The 20638-nt window shown below is 53.0% G+C and overlaps 1 pseudogene across 1 annotated transcript in view; it reads left to right on the top strand.

The window, feature by feature from the left end:
- Positions 1 to 20638, top strand: part of LOC307187087 (trafficking protein particle complex subunit 1-like) — a 65813-nt pseudogene that overhangs the window by 1773 nt on the left and 43402 nt on the right. The window lies entirely within an intron of this gene.

Here is a 20638-nt window from a genome sequence, read left to right on the forward strand (position 1 = left end):
GTAACGAGTGACTGATTGCCTTATTTTTAATGGTCAGAATTCATTTACCTTGAGATATGTGTAAGAGATTTGGCAATATCAGAGATAGGTGAACATACGGCCTGGCTGTAGAAGTGTAATCTTTTCTCTCTCTTTTTCTTTAATGAGACTCTTCGAATAACGAATTCAGACTGGTGCTTCCGCGCAGGCACACGGGAGTTCGACCGGATTACAGGCCGGGGCTGAGAGGAGGATTAGAGGTGGTCAGCTTTCAGTCGTTCGGTGGGATGACAAGTATCAACCAACTCTTGCTGCCACTGCGGCGGCGCAGCTTGAGCTGGACCCCGCTCCCAGCCACGTGTTGCTCACTGCCCCCCACCCAGCCTGTACAGCAGTGGCCACAGGTCCAGGCCGACCAGTAAGCCGGGAGGAGCTGCCCGCGGCAAGGAATGAGCCTGCAGGCCTCCCACTTCAGCCTATACTGGTGGTTACGCCTCGGCAATGTTAGAGTGGGAGCCCTGTTATGTGTGGTTGGCCCCAAGGGGAAGTGGCTCAGGCTCAGAAATCCCACTTCTTCCTCGGGCATCCCGGGGAGGCTGGAAGGTGGAGATTGAAGCCGTGCGGGTTCTGAGGAGCATCACCCCGAGACCGGGACTGGAGCCTGCCAGGACCAGGGGAACCAGAGCGGGCTGCAGATGAGCTTCAGCCCCGGCAGGCGAGAAACCCAAGAGGCTGGTCAGGCTTGGTGTCTGGGTGCTTCTGGCAACCTGTCGCACCTTTGTCTGGCTGACTAAGGTGAGGTGGGGAAAAGAAAGTAGATGGCTGCGTGCTTGCCCGTGCTTTCTGTGATGTGAACGTGTATCTCATTGGTAGTTGTGTAGTCTATGCCTGCTGCAGATGTGTGTGTACAGTGTAAGTCATGTCCCGGTGACAGGGAGAGAGGTGTGTATATCTGTCATTCACCCTCAGAGAGGGCATATATTTTAGGCATTGTAATAATCATATGGCTAATATTCAGGGAATGGTTACTGGGACCACAGCGTGTGTTGCATTCATAAGTCATTGGTAACATATGCAGTTATGTTTTGGGTATATAATTTTGGTTTGTTGAATGAAAACAGAGAATACATACAGAGCCTTTGCTTCAGCTGGTCGAGGCTCTCTGTTCCAAGGCTGGCTCTCAGCACCCCACAACTGCTATTCCAAGCAGAGAAAGAAGAGAAGGGAAGTCTTCTGGGCAGAGCCTCCAGTGAGGTGGGGAAGTTGGCCTAGGCCAGCGCTGAAGGACAGAGCCTTTCTCTGTCCCCCAAGAACTGAAAGGCGAGAGGCACCCACGACTGGGGAAAGAGCAGTAGCCTCACCCAGTTCGGAGGATGAGATGGAGGAATCGGGGAGGGATTCCTGGTCTACACAGGGATTAGAGGAGTTGAGAGAAGGGAGCCAAGTCATACCCCACTTCCCCATGGATGCCCGCAGAAAGACATCTGTCTCTAATTCCAGCCCCAGGAGGTTCTCCAAATCTCTACAGTTTGGTCATTTCCCCCCAGTGTTACAAGTTCGGGGCAATGGTTGATTTTCTTCATCTTTCATTTCCTTTCTTTCCTCTCCCTCTTTGCACTTTTGAGTTTCTGTTAGAGAAGATGATTTAAGGAATTCCCTAAGCAAGGACAAAAGTATTTAAGAGAGTTCCTGATATGTAGCAATTATGCCTTAGCGTATACAGTCTGGTCTAGATGGCCAGACCATGTGGGTATATGTATATATGTTTGCCAGAGTGCACTGTAAATACAACGTAAATAGCTTGATATAAATACGTTGCCAATTTCTGCATGTCCTGGGTAATGAGTTGCTACACATGGCGTTGAATGAGGAGTATGTGCGCACTTGGATTGCATGTAAACATCCTCACACTCAGCACTGACAAGATGAGCCCCTCTCCTCACGTTTACACACAAATTCTTGGTCATCCCCACCCCCTAGAACTGCCCAGCCAGAGTACTTGGGTTCTGGTGGGGGAGAGTGTCCAGTTCTCTCCCAGGGGGACCTGGGAGAAATCTTTGCCAGTGCAGTACATGCACCAAGGGACTGTAAAATGGGGACCTAGGAGGTTCTCTGGGATGGCTCTGCACCCTACTCCAGAGGGTGTTCTGGGCCTGTTTCCCCCTTGCCTAAGTAAAGCGTTCACTGCCCTCCCTCCTGGCTTTGGGCAGGCAGGAAGCCCAAGACCTTTCGCCTGAGGTTAGGTGTCCTTCTGCCCTTGCCTGGGCCTCTCGCTAGCCAAGGCTGGAGCTCCAGGCTGGGAAGAGCCCCCTGGTGGTGGGTGGAAACCAGGGGTGGACCAGGGCTTCTTGCAGCCAGATGGGCAGGAGAGGATGGGCCAGGAAACTGGGTCAGACCCAAGACAATCGGCCCATGAATAAACTCTTCCCTTAATGGAGGTCTGGTGCACCAGAACCGCTGAGCCAGGCTCCTGGTCTCCAGGAGTGGGTCAGGCTCCAGGAAGAGCGGCTTGGTCAGGCTGAGGTTTCCTGCGATGCTCCCACTCTGTGGAGATAAGCCAGCGGTGACTATGCCTTGTCAGTCCCGCTGCCTCTGGAGGGCAGCCCCTGCTTCTGGGAGTAGCCTGTGGAACCTGTATGAAGGGATGGGCCCAGGAGCCCACACCTCTCCTCTGTGGTGGGGACCGGAGGCCTGGAGTGGTTGGGAGCGACCTTCATGCCCCAGAACCACAACCAGAAGTGAAAGATTCTTCACTTCACTTCTGAAGGATTCTTGAAACCAAGTGATCTGATTGGCTTTCTGCTTTCTGGAGAGAGGGCTCCATTCTGTCACAAGAGTGTCTGGGCCCCAGGAACCCCAAATCTTGTTTGGGGTCCTGAGAAGAGAAGGAGCCAGACAGAGGTCACCCAGCTGTCTGTCGGTCAAACAGCCTCAGAAATTTTAAGGAGAGACCTGAGAGTACCGAGCCCAGCTACCCACCTGCCAACTGATGTTCGATGTTGGGGAGCTCAGTGGGTGAAGGGGGAGCCATCCAGAGGAGAAGGAAGCACAGGGCTGGGTCTGAGCTGTGGGCGGATTTTACTCTGGAAACATCTGCTATGCCAGCTGTTTGCTGCTCCCTCCTCGGTGGTAAGCTCTCACAAACTTGTTCTGGGACCATGTCACCCCAGGGAGATGGTTTGTGCATGAGGGGGCAAGGACAGGGACTGTTCAGCCTGGAAGGACTAGTGTGGAGGCTGGTGACCTCCTTTAATAACTGTGGGACCTTGGGGGAAAAAAAACCCTTCTGAATTTCAGTTTTCTCATCTGTAAAATAGAATTACATATACCTTGCCAGGGTTATTAAAATAATTAAATGTTCTCATGTCAAAATGCCCAGTTTATAATAGATAGTCAATATGGTTTTCCTTCCCCTATTGAAAGAGGAAAGTAAGAAAGAAGGGAGGAAGGGAGGGAGGGATGAAGAGAAGGGGGAGAATGGGGAAAGGAGGGAAAGAGGAAGAAAGGAAAAGCCTTTGATAGTAACTCTGTAGGGTATGACATCCAAATGCAGCGGCTGTGGCCACCCCTGCACGGCCCATGAGCCCAGGCCACTGATCACCTTGGCCGTCCGGGCTCGGGCAATTGCATCCACCCTGCCTCAGCCCCTTGACCCTGGGGGTGAGGCGTGTTCTGTTGCTGGGAATACCCGATTCGTGGGGGCACAGACGGAGAGCCTGGTCCGGGGCTCCTCCAACGGCCCTCTCGCTTCTCCTAAGCCAGTCTTCACCAATACATGAGGTTTTCCCTGAGAAAGGCCCACTGACCTGCGAAGTGACACCGACTCAGGCGCTTGGGACCAGCAGCAGCCGCCACTCTCAAGCTCTTGGGCCGACGCCCCCACGCCCTCAGGTGCCTCCCTCTGGAACGCGGGGCTGTTAGAACGTTTTCCCCCTTTTTCAGAAAAGCAGTAGGTAGCCCCGAGGTGGGAGGTGGCGGAGGTCAGCTTGTGGGAGAGGCTCTCCCCGGTCTTTGTGGAGAAACGGGAAACCTGAGGGGTAAACGCAGGAAACGGGTTGGCCGAGCTGCGGCGGGCAGAGGCGCAGCCCGCGGGTGACAGCGGAGACCGCATGGGGCCGTGGCTCCGCACAGCCGGGCCCGGGCGCCAGAGCCTCCAGTCCGCGGGCCTGGTGACGGCGCTGCAAGCGCGGATCCCCAGGCGCGGACCCGGTGCCTCCTGGCGGCTCTAAAACTTCGGTGAGAACGACTGGGCCCGTCTGAGCTCAGGGTGCTCCGGACAGCAGGGCGAGCAGGGGAAGCGCAGGAGACCCTGACCGTCCCCGGAGGTGGCGGAGCGCACCGAGCATTGGCCGCCCGAGCCACCCCCCACGCCGGGAAACTGACTCCGCTTCTCCGCGTTGGGAGCTCAACCTGACCTCGTTGTCCTTAGTAATAGCACTATCAAGCTGAATAAAATAAAACCTTTTCTGGATTCTCCACGGAAAGTTTTCTTTAGGCAGGCGAAGCAAAGGAAAGGACAGGATCCCGGGAAACTTCAATCCCTATGGATGAGGTGAATGTGCTTTTTGCTTTTTTTTTTGTTTGTTTCTAGGGAGAAAGAAGGAAATTCGACACATATTTTTAAAAATCTACCCCCAACAAGTCCCAAAGGCTGTGAGTGTGAGCAGAGTCAGGAAACCGAGCCCCCGCCCGCAGTGACATCGGGCCTTTGTCTTCTTTCCTGAAGCCCCCATGACTGCTGACCGCGCCAAGATAAAGGCCGGGTCAGAGCCCTGTGGAATCCCGAGGGAGGGGGCAGCGGGGCTGTCCATTGGCCACTTCCAACAGGCCGGCCTTGCCGGAACGGGGCTACCCAGCCAGAGGCTGCTCCCCCAGCCCCAGGCCCAACTGAGGCACGGATCCGCGTTTCTCGACTTGCCCTGAGTCTTCTGCCACTAAGTTCCCTGGACCCAGTCCCCACCAGCGTTACGTTTTCCTATTTAAAGACTCCAGGAGGGGTGAGGGGCCATGCCCGCCGTCTCCCCCCACCTCCCACCCCCGGGACGGACGTCGCCTGATTTGGTCCTCTAGAGTGGAATCGTGAGCAACTTCTGATGCGTCTCTGGCGTTTGCGGCCGCTGGGCTCGGTTGGCCAACAGGATCCGAACCCGTGCCGTGACTTCGCCGCTGCGCCTCTGTGCCTTCTCGCGGCACTGGAGACCCCTCCAGCTCTTGGCCTCAAATTTTCGGCGTAACGCCCTCCTGTCGGCCGAACGGGTCTGCGGAGGTGGCAGGAGAGCGTTTGTGACCCTATCCTACCGCTTTTTGTGATTTAGAAACGCGCGTCGCCGCGGAGCTCAAGCCTCCGTGCTGTTGCCTTTGCACGGCGGTGTGGAGACCCCAGGGTACGCGTAGGGTCCGTTTCTCCGCAGACACACGCAGGTGATGCGAGTGCTGCGCAGCTCAGACTTCTTCCGAAGAAAGAAGGGGAAGACGAGCCCGGCGACCTGCGCGTGCGGACATGGAGGGATCTTCAGCAGTCAGGCTGCGCGCCTCCCGCGTACACCAACAAGGTTGTGCGCTGGGGCCCCCAGCCGGCGCTGCAGCCGCACATTTTCCCAAGCTGAGGGCGAATCCTCGGTTCCCTTCCCTTCATGATGGCTTGTGGGGGTTGGGGCCCGGGCCGTTCTCCCCGAGCCTACTGGAAGATCCGGGCCCCTCTTTTATCTTCCATGGGGACGCGACCTGGGAAGGAAAAGGAAAGGCGACAGACCAGGGAAGTGAGGCCCTGCAGCCTCGCGTGCCGGGAGCGCCCTCCACCTCTTCCTCTCTCGCCCCTGGCCCCCACCCGCTGACTCGGGGATCTTGGTCCCCACTGAAACTGGAGCTGCCCACCGGCCATCAGATGAGAGATAAAGGAGCCTGGCGGCGCCGAGGCGCTGACCGGATCCGGGCTTTGCCGCACCCTGGAGCGGCACCTGAGATCCTACTTCCCCAGGTGGCACTGACTCAGTTGGAGAGAAACGGGTCGGCTGAGCAGTGTGCACATTCTGCCTCCAGGCACCAACAGTCGCGTCCGCGTGCGCAGTGTGCCTAGACACCTCTGCACGAGGGTAGCCCGTATCCGTGTGCGTGTACACGCATACGTGTGTGCATCTGTTATCAGTCTAAAAAGACAGGCAGACACATTTACACACGCGTGATACACCTGTGCACACGTTTGAACTCTGTTCTTGCATCTGCCCTGTTCGCGCGCTGCGCAGACGCTGATGGAGCCGGCTGCTCGTGAGTAGTAATTATGCCTCATATTTACATAGGCCTTTACAGTTTCTAATCACGATTTTTACAGCTACCCTGGAGATACTGTCCTTTCGAATTTTAAGTGGGGAAACGAGCCAAGACAAGTTAATGGGTGCCCGTTTGCATGCAGACTGTGAGAGAGCGGGGCCAGCCAAAGACCTCGCCCGCTGTTGAACGTGGATGTGTTTGCTAGACGCGCTCCGAGGTTGGCCCGTTTACCGCCCTAAGCTACCTCCAGGCCCGGCGGGCCTTGGCCTTTCGCCAGGCTTCCCGGGAAACCCACCGCGCCGGGTGTCTAGTCTCAATTCGTTCGCTGATAAAGTGCGCACTGCTAGAGCTCGGTGACCCTGGTGCCCAGAGCAGGGGAGCTCGGGGCTCGCCGGACTGCCGCGAAAGAGAACCCTAAGAGTCCAGGGCCGTGCCCGCCCACGCGCAGCTGGGTCCCAAAAGTCTGGCTGGCCTGCATCCCCAAGGCAGCCACGACAGGCAAATGCGCGATCCTTTCACCCCAGCCGCAAAACCAGGAGCCCTGAGTTGTGCCAGAGCAGAAGCAGTGACGAACGAATTCTGCTGTCTTGAATCTCTAATGACCCTGCAAGAGCCGGAGCTCACCATGCCCATTTTACAGAAGTGATTAGTCAGAGGCAAGAGAGGTACAGTAAGTTGCCCCAAATTCAACAGCCGGGAAGTGACCAGGGTCGGGGTTGGAATCCCCAGTTAGCTGAGTCTGGATCCCTAGACCGCGGCTCCGATGCCCCCAGCCGGGATCGCCAGGTCCTTCCTTGCGCCACGTCTCCTGCGCGCGGCTCGAGACATCCGGCTCTTAGCCTCCGACTTCCCTCGCCAAGGACGCGAAAACTATTCTAGCTCTCACCAACATAATTTAAAAAGGTTCCTACACGCTTGGAACCTGTTTCTTATATATATATTCCCTGTGTGTTGGGCTTTGCTTCGTGCTTTTTCTCCTGGGGCATTTGGTTTCCCCCCCCGCCGCCCCCCCGCCGCTTCCCCGCCCCAAGCCTTCGCACTCGGAGACTAAGGTTGCCCGAGGGCTGCAGCCTGACCACATCTCGCCGGGTGCCCTTGGGTCTCGGCGCCCGGCTCCCGCAGACTGAGGTCGCTGGTCCCCGGGCTCCAAGGCCGCCCCCATCCCGCCGAGCAAGGGCACTGGAAGGGAGCCCGCGGCACGGCGAGGTCGCCTTGCGGCCTCGCTGCCTCCAGGCTGCCCTCTGCTGGCATTAAGCGACATCATCGCAGACTCCCTCAGCGGCCCAGGAGCTGAGCCCACGAGAGGGGCTCGCGCAAGGCAAGGCTACCCCACAGCGCAGAGAGGCTAACACCACTCTTGCTGGATCCCGGGAGTGGCCGACGCGCCTTCAACCACTGCCGATACCCTCTGATATCTCTCAGTTTCTGGTCCCTGCTCCCCGCCGGCCCCGGACTCCGGGTGCTCCAACCAGGGGCTGCTCAGAAAGCCGAAGCTCTGCTCTGGCAGTCCAGCTGCTCTGGGGCTTCCGCCCGGATCACCGTCCCTCGGGGGAAGCGGGGGAAGGGTGGGAAGCCGCAACCCGCTGGCATCCACCGGTCACGTCACGGCAGGCCATTTGGCGGACTCTGGGGAACCCGAGGAGAACCCCAGTCTGTGCTCAGGCCCCTTTATTTTCAGCACCATGGCACTAGCACCCCTGGGCCAAGACCCAGAAAACCCTGCCCTCCCACTCCGTTCGACTTACAACTCCACTACATAGTCTCCTTGTCGCTTGGCTGCCTCTATTTCTTGCAGAGCACTTGTCTCCTCAACCAAATTAAGGGAGCCCCAAGGATCCGAAAGGACCGGTTCCCGACCCGCACAGTTCCCGACCCGCACGGCACACTCGCTCAGAGTCGGCCTAGTGGCGACCGCGCCTCCGTCGTCACTCTTGAAACGAGTCTTGGGCCATGATGGGAGAAGATGCTTCCGCCTGCTGGAATCCAAGGTGGGATAAAAATTATTCAGTAATCATACCTGTGCCCTTCCAGTGCTACATATTAGGACTTTGCACGTTTTCCCTTTTCCTCTTATTTACAAAGATAATTCATATTGAAGAAAATTGAGAAAAGAAAACAAAAATTACAGGTGATCCCACCCCTCCTCCATGAGGTAACCACGGTGAACATTTTGGTGACTTTCCTCTGATCTTTTATTTATCTATTTTAATAAGTCTAATTTCCACAATTACAAGAATATATTTTATATAGAATTTGCCATTTTGTATCCTGCTTCTTTTAACCTCTCACTATGGGGGTTTCTCCATATCTGATTCTTTGAAAGATGATTTGGAATGACTGCTTAATAATTCATCATATAGGTGAGCCATAATTTTTTAATATAAAAGCGCTAATCAGATTTTTTTTTTTTTTTTTTGCGGTACGCGGGCCTCTCACTGTTGTGGCCTCTCCCGTTGCAGAGCACAGGCTCCAGACGTGCAGGCTCAGTGGCCATGGCTCACGGGCCCAGCCGCTCCATGGCATGGGGGATCTTTCCGGACCGGGGCACGAACCCGTGTCCCCTGCATTGGCAGGCGGACTCTCAACCACTGCGCCACCAGGGGAGCCCACTAATCAGCTTTGTTTCAGGTCTAGGAATCACACTCTCCTGGTCATTAAATATGGAATCAGTAGTTGATCAAAAAAGCTTGAGTCCCTTGCTGGCCCAAAAAGGAGTGTTGTGGTCCCACTCTCAGGGCACAAAGGATCCACCCAGAAAGTGGGAATTGCCTTGAGCTGGGAGAGGGCCTTCCAGACTCTGCTGACAGCTATTTATTTCTCTTTGCTGGAGACCAGTGGAGCTGGGGTGCTGGAAGAAATGTCCTGAAAGAGAGCAGGGACCAGCAACGTGCCTGAAGAGCTGCCCTTGCCTGCCTCTAGGACCAAGCCCTGTATCCCCAGCTGGCACTCAAGACGGTATCTGCAGCCTGGGTTTCTGCATGCAGTATCTTGTAATAGGAGTCAAACATGCATTTATTTGGATCCTGGAGCTTCCCTCAGAGGCTGTGTGACCTCGGAAAAGCTGCTCAACGTCTCTGAACCTCATTCTAAAACTTGGAATAATAATGCTATCACACTGAGCCTTTTTAAAGTATTCAGCTTTTATCACACTGAGCCTTTTTAAAGTATTCAGTATTATTACATCACTTAGCCTAGTGCCTGAACAAAGAAATTCTCAATACATGGTAACTACTGCTCCTACTGCCTCTGCAGCTGCTATTGCTATTGCTTCTGGCATTAGCTATGGTCTTGGGGATCACTGCAGTTGCCCTCTCCCTCAACTCCTGACCCCATTGCTACTGTTAAACACAAGCCTGAATCCTGGCACTATGCCGGGTCCAGGTTCTCAGGGCTGAAGGAGTCATTTCCAGCACTCTGGTTGGGCTGCTCAGGACCTACTGACAATCAGGCCTGGGCTTGGGTTGTTTATACTAGAACCGTTAAAACAGGAAAATATGCAAACCCTTCATTCACAGGGATCCGGCTATTGTTGGGTCAGAAATGATATTTTTGTTTCTAAAATAAAAAGTACATTTGCTGCTTTACTCGCACACACATACAAACACTGTTTTGGGGGTGGGGGTTGGATGGGGAGGAGTTGAGTCTATAGGCAAAGTAAATGATCTAATTCATTTGACCAGTTCAACAAGCCTGAACTTCACGGGGCTCTTTTGTATATGTCCACAGACTAGGCTCTTATCCATCTCTCGAACAAAATGCCTTCAAAATCCATCTCCCAGGGACTTCCCTGGTGGTCCAGTGGTTGAGACTCCACGCTTCCAATGCAGGGGGCGTGGGAACTAAGATCCTACATGCTACACGGGGCAGCCAAAAAAAAAAAGAATCCATCTCCCAGACATGATGGGGGGACACCACCTCCAACTAGAAAAGAGGCTAAAGGGGAATTTCATAAGTTACACTAATTCAGCCAGCCTGATCCCAGTAGACTCAAATGCACATCAAAATCTCAGAGAGAGGACTTCCCTGGTGGTCCAGTGGTTAAGATTCCGTGCTCCCAATGCAGGGGGCACAGGTTTGATCCCTGGTCAGGGAGTTAACATGGTGTGGCCCCCCCCAAAAAAAAGTCTCACAAAGAAAGTTTTTAAAGTGTGGATTTCATGATCCTCTTCATACTGGATAGCTTTTGCCTCTCTGGGGCTAGTGCTTGGCGATCCTTGTACGTGTATCTGTAAGTCAGTTCCTCCAGGTGATTCTGATGAAGCTCATGGAGGCACATTAGGGAACCACTGCTGTTCCCAATTGAATTGAAAGCTGAGGTTTCTCCAAGTGGACTCCGGAAAATACAGATTCCAAAGAGTCTTCCATTGGGACCACATGGAGTTACAAAAAGCCTGGTTCAAACACCGGATGTGTGTATGAGTGTATGTGTGTCTGTGTAGGGTGGTGAATACACGCTTGTTTTTGTGTGCTTTTGTTGTACTGTTGCCTTTGCATGTGTCAGGCCTCTTCGGTCACAAGTAACGTAAACCCACTAGAGCTGGCTTAAGCCAAACAGTAGGGGCAGGGGGAGATTGTTATAAGGATTTGTGGGTGACCTCTGGCGCTCCTGGCAGGGTGGCAGCCACACTTCCTGAAGGACTGGGACAACAGGGGCTGAGGTGATGGCAGGAACAGAGGTAGCTTCTCTCTGCAGACCAACTTTTTTCTTTTTAATATATATATATTTTTCACTTTGTCAATCTTTTTTAAATTTATTTTTGGCTGTGTTGGGTCTTTGTTGCTGCGGGCAGGCTTTCTCTAGTTGCGGCGAGCGGGGGCTACTCTTCAGTGCAGTGTGCGGGTTTCTCATTGCAGTGGCTTCTCTTGTTGCAGAGCACGGGCTCTAGGTGCATGGGCTTCAGTAGTTGTGGCATGTAGGCTCAGTAGTTGTGGCTCACGGGCTCAGTAGTTGTGGCTCACGGGCTCTAGAGCACAGGCTCAGTAGTTGTGGTGCACGGGCTTAGTTGCTCCATGGCATGTGGGATCTTCCCGGACCAGGGCTGAAACCTGTGACCCCCGCATTGGCAGGCTGATTCTTAACCACTGCACCACCAAGGAAGCCCCAGATCAACTTTTCTTGCTGCTCTGACCAGGCCTCTCCTCTGCTCTGTTCCAGGGAAGAGCCCAGTTATAGCTCAAATCTCTGAGTCCCCATTCCATTTTCCTCTGAGAGAGAAACTGACCCACCTGGGTTGGGTCTTGTCAACTGGAGCTGTTGGTGATGGGGAGGGTCTTGTAGTAGTTTCTGACGGTTCCTTCCTGCGGGGAGAGAGCAGTCGTGGCACTCATTGAAGGCTAAGCAGACACCCCAAAATCTGATTTGCTTCAGAATGGCCCCTTCAACCACTCAATCAGTAGCTCAGGGGTTCATGATACTAGCTGCACTCCAAAAATCACACAGGGATCCTCAAAAACTATTGTGTCCAGGTTCCATATATGGGGTATAACCAGGGCATCAGGATTTTTCAAAGCAACCCTGGTGATCCCAACATACAATAGCAATAACTAAACAGGGAACCTAGAGCAAATTTAGCCATTTCCTAAACATGCAGTGTCAAAGTACAACCAATTAAAAGAAAAAGTTTGAAAACCTAATGGGTTGCACATGGCTTATTTTCATCTTAATTGGAGACTGACATCCTAATCCCAATGTTAAATGCCATGATTATTCACATTTGACGTTTTCTAAACCTCCTGGTGTAAATGTTCATTTACATTCCTAAAGAAACTTGCCTTTTCTGGAGACCCTGAGCTACTAAAAACAAAGGATGCCTCCCTGTGGCTTTGGTTGACCCCAGCCCACGAAGGACCACCTGCCCCTTCTTTTCCTCGGTCTCCAGCTTGCTGAGACAGTCCCAAAGCTCCCAGCACTGAAGCACGCTGACCTTGCTGGCTCCCACTCCAGGCTGGTGCTTCAAGGTTCCCACCCAGGGGCCTCTGACACAGGAGACCAAAGAGGAGAGACCCTGCCTCCTTAGCCAAGCTGGCAAACGCCTATCAAAACTTTGTCCTAGTCCATGGCAGGATTGAGAAGAATCTTCATTTTATTCTATTTCCCCTCCTGGTAAGTTTCCCCAAACAGTTAATCAGCCGATCAGCAAGTATCTCACAAATAGCTATGATGTGCAAAGAAGGGAAAAAAAAAAGAAAGCATCACGCCCAGGACATCCTGTCGCTGGCAGAAGTGCAACAGCGACCCCTCTAGGCCTGGCCTTGCATGAATCTAAAGGAGCACATGAAAGGGATCCCTTCCTCAGGCCCTTTCCAGCCTGGCCCAGGGCTAGGTCTCAAGCACACCTAGAGGGTGAGGGATGGCAGGAAGGAGAAGGTAGCTATCAGCTGTTCCCTGCCCCAAGAACCAGACAGCACAGACAGCAAGATCAAATTGCCTCTGAAAGCTGGGAAAGGCAGTCAACACAAAGGCCAGTGACCGATGGAGAATATACAGAGGGTGGGGCTGGGCACACACACCCTGACCACTTTGCAGCTACAGTAAGGGCTTAGAGATGCCAAAAAAAGCCTAGGGTAGTGGTTTTCAAAGTGTGGAATCCAGATCATCAGCGTCACCTGGGACCTTATTGAAATGCAAATTCTCAAATGATTCAAACCCACTGAATTAGCAACTCTGGGGGTGGGGACTGCAATTCAAGTCCTCAAGTTGGAGAACCAATGGTCTACTCTAGAGAATGCAGGGAGAGGAGGCACTCTTTCCAGACGTGGTAAGTCTAACTCTTCCAGGTTCTTAGATCTCTAAATGGGTTCCATGAAGCCAAGCAGGACCTCAGAGATGTCACCCCAGCAAGAATTACTGCCCCTGTCTTCCCTAGTACCAAACCACTCACCCACCCAACACACACACGCACACACACACACACACACACACAGTCACCCACTCACTCCCTGCCAGGAACTTCCGGCACAGGCAGGGCGACACAGAGCCAGGAGACTCTCTAGAGCCAGGGAAGTTGGAACAGAAACATCACCCAGATGCGTTGCCTGGAGTCTTAGAGCTGTTACCAGTTCTTTTCCAAAGGCCTTTGGCAGTCGCCAGCTTACCTGCACAGGCTGCTGGGAAATTCCAGTCCTTGAGCTTTGGAGTGGGACTTGATTGGTTCACTTTCGGACAGAGGTCTTTTAAGCAGTTACTGGATAGTTGACCCCCTGTAGACTGCTGCGACACTCAGCCCTCTGAATGCCAGGGCCATGTTTGTCAGATGGTTCTCAAAGTGCTGTCCGTAGACCGGCAGTACCAGCAGTACCTGGGACGTGCAAATTCTCAGACCCCACCCTACCTCACCTACAAATCCGAAATTCTGGGGGTGGGGCTCAGCAGTGCGCACTTCAACAAGGCCTCCAGGAGATTCTGAGACTCCCTAGACCAGGTCTGAGGACCACTGGCCTGGGGGTGATTTCGGCTCAACCGGGAACCAGCCCAGAAGCAGGGTGTTCAAATGACTTAAAGGATTCGGACCCCCGAGGGTCAGGGATCGCCTCTCCCCGCTGTAGTGCAGTGGGCGAGCAGCCCCCCAGTGCTCGGTCCCTGCGAAGCTTCGCGGGGTCGGCAGGTCCCGGGGCCGCCGGCAGTGGCCTTGCGGATTGGAATGACGGCCGTGAGACTCCACTCTGACTTGTTTTGTTCCATTCCGGGAGGAATAATTTGTTTCGTATTGGAATCAAAGCGCCTCTCGCGGCGCTTCCGTTTTATCTCGGAGGCTCTCCGGCCGGGGCGCGGCGGCTGCTTCCCATTAGGACGGGCATGGTCCCCATTACGTGCTGAGCCCGTCCCGCCGACGGGACTGCAGCTGACCCGCCTCTGCGCCGCGATATCCAGAGACCCACCCCTCTCCCCCCCACCCCCCCCCCAGTTACAGTTGGCCCCAGAGAGAAGCTGGAGCGGCCCTGGCCGTCCCAAGAGCTGGCCTCCGCTGCTTGGCTGTCCCGTGCCTGTCAATACACCATCAGGGCGCTCCTTGGGGGTCAGGCACCGCCCTCCAAAAGGGCACTTACAGGCCCCTAGCTCTTCAGTGGAAGTAAGTTCAAAGAGCGCTCAGATTTAGGGCTTGGGCCTACCAAAAACGGCCCCTAAAGAGGAAGGCATCACAGGGATATTCTAGCCGGAGAAGAAAATGTTTCCAGTTTACCTGTTTACCCAGTACCTGAGCCCAGACCCTTTACAGCCGCTCAGGGAAATCAGGCCGACCTGGTTTTCTCCTACTTTGGTATCCATTTTACAAACAGTATAGAACATCAAGGAAGAGAAGATTAAGAAAGAAAAGCCACACCCAGTCCCCCTGACTTAATGCCCCCTGCAGATAAGGGGGACGCTGAAGGCTCTCCACCACCTACTGAAGGAGGGGTCTCCACACACGCCAGCCAAATCAAGGAGCTGTGCCTGCCACATCCTGGCTTCCCCAGGATGGCGAAACGTCTGTGCTGGGGACCTGCCGGGGCTTGGGAACACAGCCAGATATCCCAACAACCCCCAGAGCAAAGTGTAACAAGTGGCCCTCAGGTTCCCGTCAAACTTCACACTTATTTTCTTTGATTTCATTTTTTTTATTGCACAAACAATACTCTAATAATCACGACAACTTTAAATTAGGATGGAAAGCCAATAATCATCCTAAGTCTGACCACTAACAAAGCAATTATTTTCATTTTGCTACACAGTTCACAATATTTAACGAGTGTGTGAGGTTCAGCCATGTGGATGTGGCCTAATTTATTTAACTCTGCCGTTTAGGATGCTCGCAAGTTTTTCACCGTTATAAAATGGAAACATTTGTTGAGGCGTGTGTACTGTATCTTAATCACTTTTATGGGATTAGGCAATGGATTTTTTTGCAGGGAATTTGAAAAATTCATAACATTATAAAAATTAACTATAGGGCTTTCCTGGTGGCTCAGTGGTTGAAAGTCCGCCTGCCGATATAGGGGACGCGGGTTCATGCCCCAGTCTGGGAAGATCCCACATGCCGCGGAGCGGCTGGGCCTGTGAGCCATGGCCACTGAGCCTGCGCATCCGGAGCCTGTGCTCCGCAACGGGAGAGGCCACAACAGTGAGAGGCCTGCGTACCGCAAAAAAAAAAAAAAAAAAAATTAACTATAATCCCAACTCCCCTTTTGTCCATCAAGCTTTCCTCACCTCTGTACTCCTATAGCACGTGTGTCTATACTCTTACGACTTTACTCCCTTTCATCCGTCAGGTTTTGCTTTGTATTTAATGGTGGTTTGTCTTTTCCATACTCTTTGATTAACATTATTGCTTAACATTATTGAAGCAAAGACCATACCCTTTTCATCTCTATAATAATCATAAGAGCTAGTTTTTATTGGGTGCCTAGTCTGTGCCAGACATAATACAACATTATCTCACTGAATTCCCACAGGCTATATTTTATTTCCTTTTACTATATGAGGAAAGTGAGGCTGAGCAAGATTAAATAACTTGTGTGGGGTCACCCAGCTTGTAAGTAGCAGCCAGGGGACAGAAACTGACTTCACATTCATGCCCCTTCCCCTGTATGAACTTAGAGTAGAATCGCATTGATAGATGACTTCTAAAATCTTTACTGGTTCAGAATTATATTAATCTAGTTGTAATTAATAACCTGCTGTATCTTTGCATCAATTACAATGCTTTTGGATTTTTTTTTTTTTTTTTTTTTTTTCCGGTACGCTGGCCTCTCACCGTCGTGGCCTCTCCCGTTGCAGAGCACAGGCTCCGGAGGCACAGGCTCAGCGGCCATGGCTCACGGGCCCAGCTGCTCCGCGGCATGTGGGATCCTCCCGGACCGGGGCACGAACCCGCGTCCCCTGCATCGGCAGGCGGACTCTCAACCACTGCGCCACCAGGGAAACCCCTTTTGGATTTTTTTAAAAAAAAAATTTAACGATGAGGTCTTCATTATCTCACAAAAGAGAAGACTCAGAGATTAATGGCTCCTGGCTTTGGTTAGTCATTCAAAGATTTGGGTATGAGCCCTCATCATCTTTCTCCTTTGTAGACTGTACCCAGTCCAAGCATCACATTCAGATTTTTAAATGTCCGATGGGAAAAGGAACCATTTCTTCCAGGTCCTTTCTTAGGAATCTGGACCACTTTCCCAGAAGCCCTCAGCACACCTCCCCACTCATCTCATGGGCCAGGACTGAGCCACCTGCTTGTTCCTATTTGCTGACAAAAAGATGAGAGCACCATAGCTGGCTCAAACTAACTGTGGTCTGCCCAGGAGAGGGGCCAGGGTCTCTGAAGCATTTGAGTTACCTGCATCACTGAAGAAAATTGGGGTTCTCTGAAGAAGGAAGAGAGGGGGAAAGGGCAGTTAGAGAGGCAGCTAACTCGGTAATCTTAAAGGGCAATGTACCAAAAACTTAATGCGTGTGAGCTAAAGTGAAAGCAATTTGAAAATTTCCTCCCCCAACTTGAAATACTATTATTTGTCTTTAAATCTGTCTATAGTTTTAAGTAAATCAGTTAAATGTAAACTGTCAAATGATTGTGTTTTAGTTAGACCATGAAGTGACGTTGGGGAAAGAAAAGGGGTTCAACTGTATGGCTTTGAGACTGAACTGCTGTTGGGATCCGAGATTGCTCTGCTGTCTGGCCCTGTCTTTCTCCTCAACTGCCTGGTCTCTCCCAGGGCCGCCCTGCTTCCCTTGCACATCCCCCTGCTTCCCCTGTTTTATCAAGTGCTCCCTCAGGCCACTGGCCCCCTCCTGGATTTGGTGGCCACCGAGGCCCCTCCCACCACCACTCCCACTGCAAATTAACAACCTCTCTTGGAAACTCCTAATTCCAGTCTCCAAGAGAGGTGGCTCTGTTTGGGGCTGCTCATCCTGTCAGTACAGCCACTTCAGAGGCTGCTGACCCGGCCAGCAGCTGGAGTGGCTGCCCTGGGGTCATGAGCTACCCCAGATCCAACTGGCTGACCAAGGAAGGGAGCAGGTTCACTTGTCACAGAAACTGACTGCTGAGATCGGCCCCTTTGGGAAGGCGCTGGCGCTGGCGGTGGGGTGGTGAGGCTGGGCACCTCCCATTAGAAGGTCTGACACTTGGAGTTCATTTTGCTGTTCTATGGCTGAACTTCCACTCCAGAGGAGTCTGCTCCTTATCTCGTTCAACTCTGAGCACACAGTGTGTGCTCCATAAATGCAAGCTGGTTGGTCTAGTCATCCTAAGGGGCTGTTATAGGCCAGTGTTTATCCAACTTTAACATGCATGCAAATGACCTGGGTCTTATTAAAAATGCAGATTTTAATTCAGAAGGGCTGGGGTGGGGCCTGAGCTCTGCATTTCTAACAGGCTCTGCATCAGGCTCATGGGAGCAGTTGCAGCACATGTGGGGCAAGGTTGTAGGTGACCTTGGGACCTTCTTCCAACCCAGGACATCTGTGGTTTTAAGATTCTATCAGCATGCACCCTCCCCTCCTGCCAGGCTGCCTATGACCTGCCCCCATCAACCAGACACTTCCTCCTTCAGTTCCTCTGCTTAGAATGCCCTCCCTTGGTTCCATGCTCTCCAGACTGCCACGTTACTACTGACATTTTGAACCAGGACTTGGCTGTGAAGGGCTGTCCCGTTTGCTGGAGGATGTTTAGCAGCAACCCTGGTCTCCACCTATTAGATGCCAGGAGCCCCTTCCTCAGGTGTGACAACCCAAAATGTCTCCACACACTGCCAAAAGTCTCCTGGGGGGGGGCGGGGGGGCTGGATGGAGGCAAAATTGTTCCTGGTTGAGAGCTACTGCTCTAAGACCTTGAATCAGAATCTACATTTTAACAGGGCCCCAAGTGATTCACATGCATATTAAAATTTGAGAAGCACCGCTCTATGACACAGCTCCAGTCCGAACATTCACTCCCTCCTCCGAGCTCTCACAGCCCTTGCTCTCTGTGCCTCACGTCTGATGGGTCCTCGCACCTCTTCTGTACCGGTGTTTAGCAGGATGCAGATGGGCCTGGATGTAGCACACACCTGAGATTTTGGTCCTACCTGACATCTGTCCTCCTCTCGTCTTCTAAGAGAACCTTGATTTTCTAGGGGAACTGCCTCTCCCTCACTCTCATTCCAGTAGTTCAGATGGAGCCACACACACTCCTATCTCCACTCTCATGGGAGGGGATGTATATTTCACCCCCTCTTCCACACGGATTGCCCCAATGGCAGGCAAGTGATTTAAGCCAAGAAGACCCAATTCCAGAACTTTTGTATGGACTGAAGGCAAAGAGAAGCTCTCTTTCCACCAAGACTGATAGCTCTAGAGAAGACATAAGCCTGGAACTTTTTTTTTTTTTTTTTTTTTTTGCGGCACGCGGGCCTCTCACTGTTGTGGCCTCTCCCGTTGTGGAGCACAGGCTCCAGACACGCAGGCTCAGCGGCCATGGCTCACGGACCCAGCCGCTCCGCGGCACGTGGGATCTTCCCGGACCAGGGCACGAACCTGCGTCCCCTGCACCGGCAGGCGGACTCTCAACCACTGCGCCACCAGGGAAGCCGAAGCCTGGAACTTTTTAGGGCACCCAAGTGGAGAAAGCCTGCCTGACAGTGAAGCAAACACAAAGGAAAGCAGAATAGACAGGAGAGACTGAGTTCCAACCACATTGTTTGAGCTCCTGGCTCCAGCCATACCTGAAAACTTGCCATGAGTTTTCAGTGATATAAACCAATAATTTTCTTTTTTTAAAAAAATTGTACAAAAAAAAATTGTAAGCAGCTTGAGTTGAGTTCGCATCAACTGCAGACAGCAGACTCATGACTGATATGCAGGGCCTTTCTGAGGAGTTAGGTCGTCATGGATGTATGGCAGGGTCCTATGGAACCACAGGCTGAGGCAGAAGTGTCCTCATCAGGAGGGTCCTCAGAGCCCCAGGACAACAGGCAGCACTACATCTGTGCTCAGGTCACCAGGTGCAAACCTGAGCAAGGGAGGGGGCATCCTCCCACTTCCGCTGAGGTCACTGCCTGGTTGCAGGGAGACCACAACCTTGTGGCCCCCTGGATCCTCAAGGACTGCAGCTTTGAGAGGCTGGCTGATGCCCCCTGGACAGGAGAAGAGCCTCCCAGCCATCAGAGGCCTGGACAGCTATGGCAGTGAGGAGTCACCACCCTCCAGTGGCGTCACAGGCAGCCACATTCCACCAGGGGGCGGGGCAGACCAGAGTAGAAGAAGGTGAGAGACATGTCTGAGCTCTCCTGAAACATTGCCAGGCAGCCCCAGAAGCACGGAAGGCCGGCAGTTTTGCAGCAAGTTGAGGTCTTGCATCCCGCAGATGGAGATCAAAGCCACCCACGTCGGGGTTAGAAGTAGGTACCCTTAGCAGCCATACACAGAAAAGGCTCCATAGCTCTAAGTTTCAATAAGTTTTCCCGAAGATGCCCTGGGGAGGTGGCAGATACTCAGAGGGGATGACCACGGGCTCCCTGTGACCTGGGCACTGGTGTTCCCAGCTCCACCAGCATGGCACTGAAACAGCAGAGATGCCAGGCCCAAAGGGACCGCACAGTTTGGGACAGCAAATAACTCGGCAGTAACGTCTGAGGACTGATGTCCCAAGGCCCCTGATATCAGACAGGGTGGGTGATTAGAAAAAATTAGGATCATTTGAAGAGGACCACAGCTTGTGCTGTTTCTTTCACACCTGAGTTTGTAGAACAGCATTCAGTCCTCTGTGTGTAGTCTCTGCCCTGCCCAGGGCAAGCTGTCAGGGAAGGGAAGGTCCCTGAGCGCCTGAGCAGACTTAGGAAGGGTATCCCAGCAGCAGAGACCCGTAGGAGCCCAGCTTTCCCGTATCCCAGGGCCCCTGACCCTAGGAGCCTGGGTGTGAGGTCTGAAGCATCCTTTCCAGTCGGGAAAGGGCAGCCATGATTCAGCCACGCAGCCTCTCTCCTGAGCATAAATACAAGTGCCCCAACCTGCAACCACTTAGGAAGCAGAAACCAAACTCCAGCAATAAATAAACAGACTGACGGGAAACCTGCTCTGCAAGTGGAAGCATCAGAGGAAATTCTAGATTCAGAGGCTCTGAGATGGAAACCTCCTCACACACATCACCCAGCCCAACCTGCTCGGGAAGCTAGAAACCAACGAAGGCAGGGGACTTGCCTAAGGTCACACAATGAGTTGGTGGCACAGCCAGGAGCCAAAACCAGGCCTCCCCACCCCAGGTCTGGGGCTCTGTGCCCTGGGCTTCAGACACCCCCTCCCCACCCCAGGGAATCTCCACGTTTCGGAGGAAGAAAGGGACAAGGATTTTTTTTTTTTTTTTTTTTTTTTTGCGGTACGCTGGCCTCTCACTGTTGTGGCCTCTCCCGTTGCGGAGCACAGGCTCCGGACGCGCAAGCTCAGCGG

The sequence above is a fragment of the Stenella coeruleoalba genome (assembly GCF_951394435.1).
Source record: "Stenella coeruleoalba genome assembly, chromosome: 5".
NCBI lineage: Eukaryota > Metazoa > Chordata > Mammalia > Artiodactyla > Delphinidae > Stenella > Stenella coeruleoalba.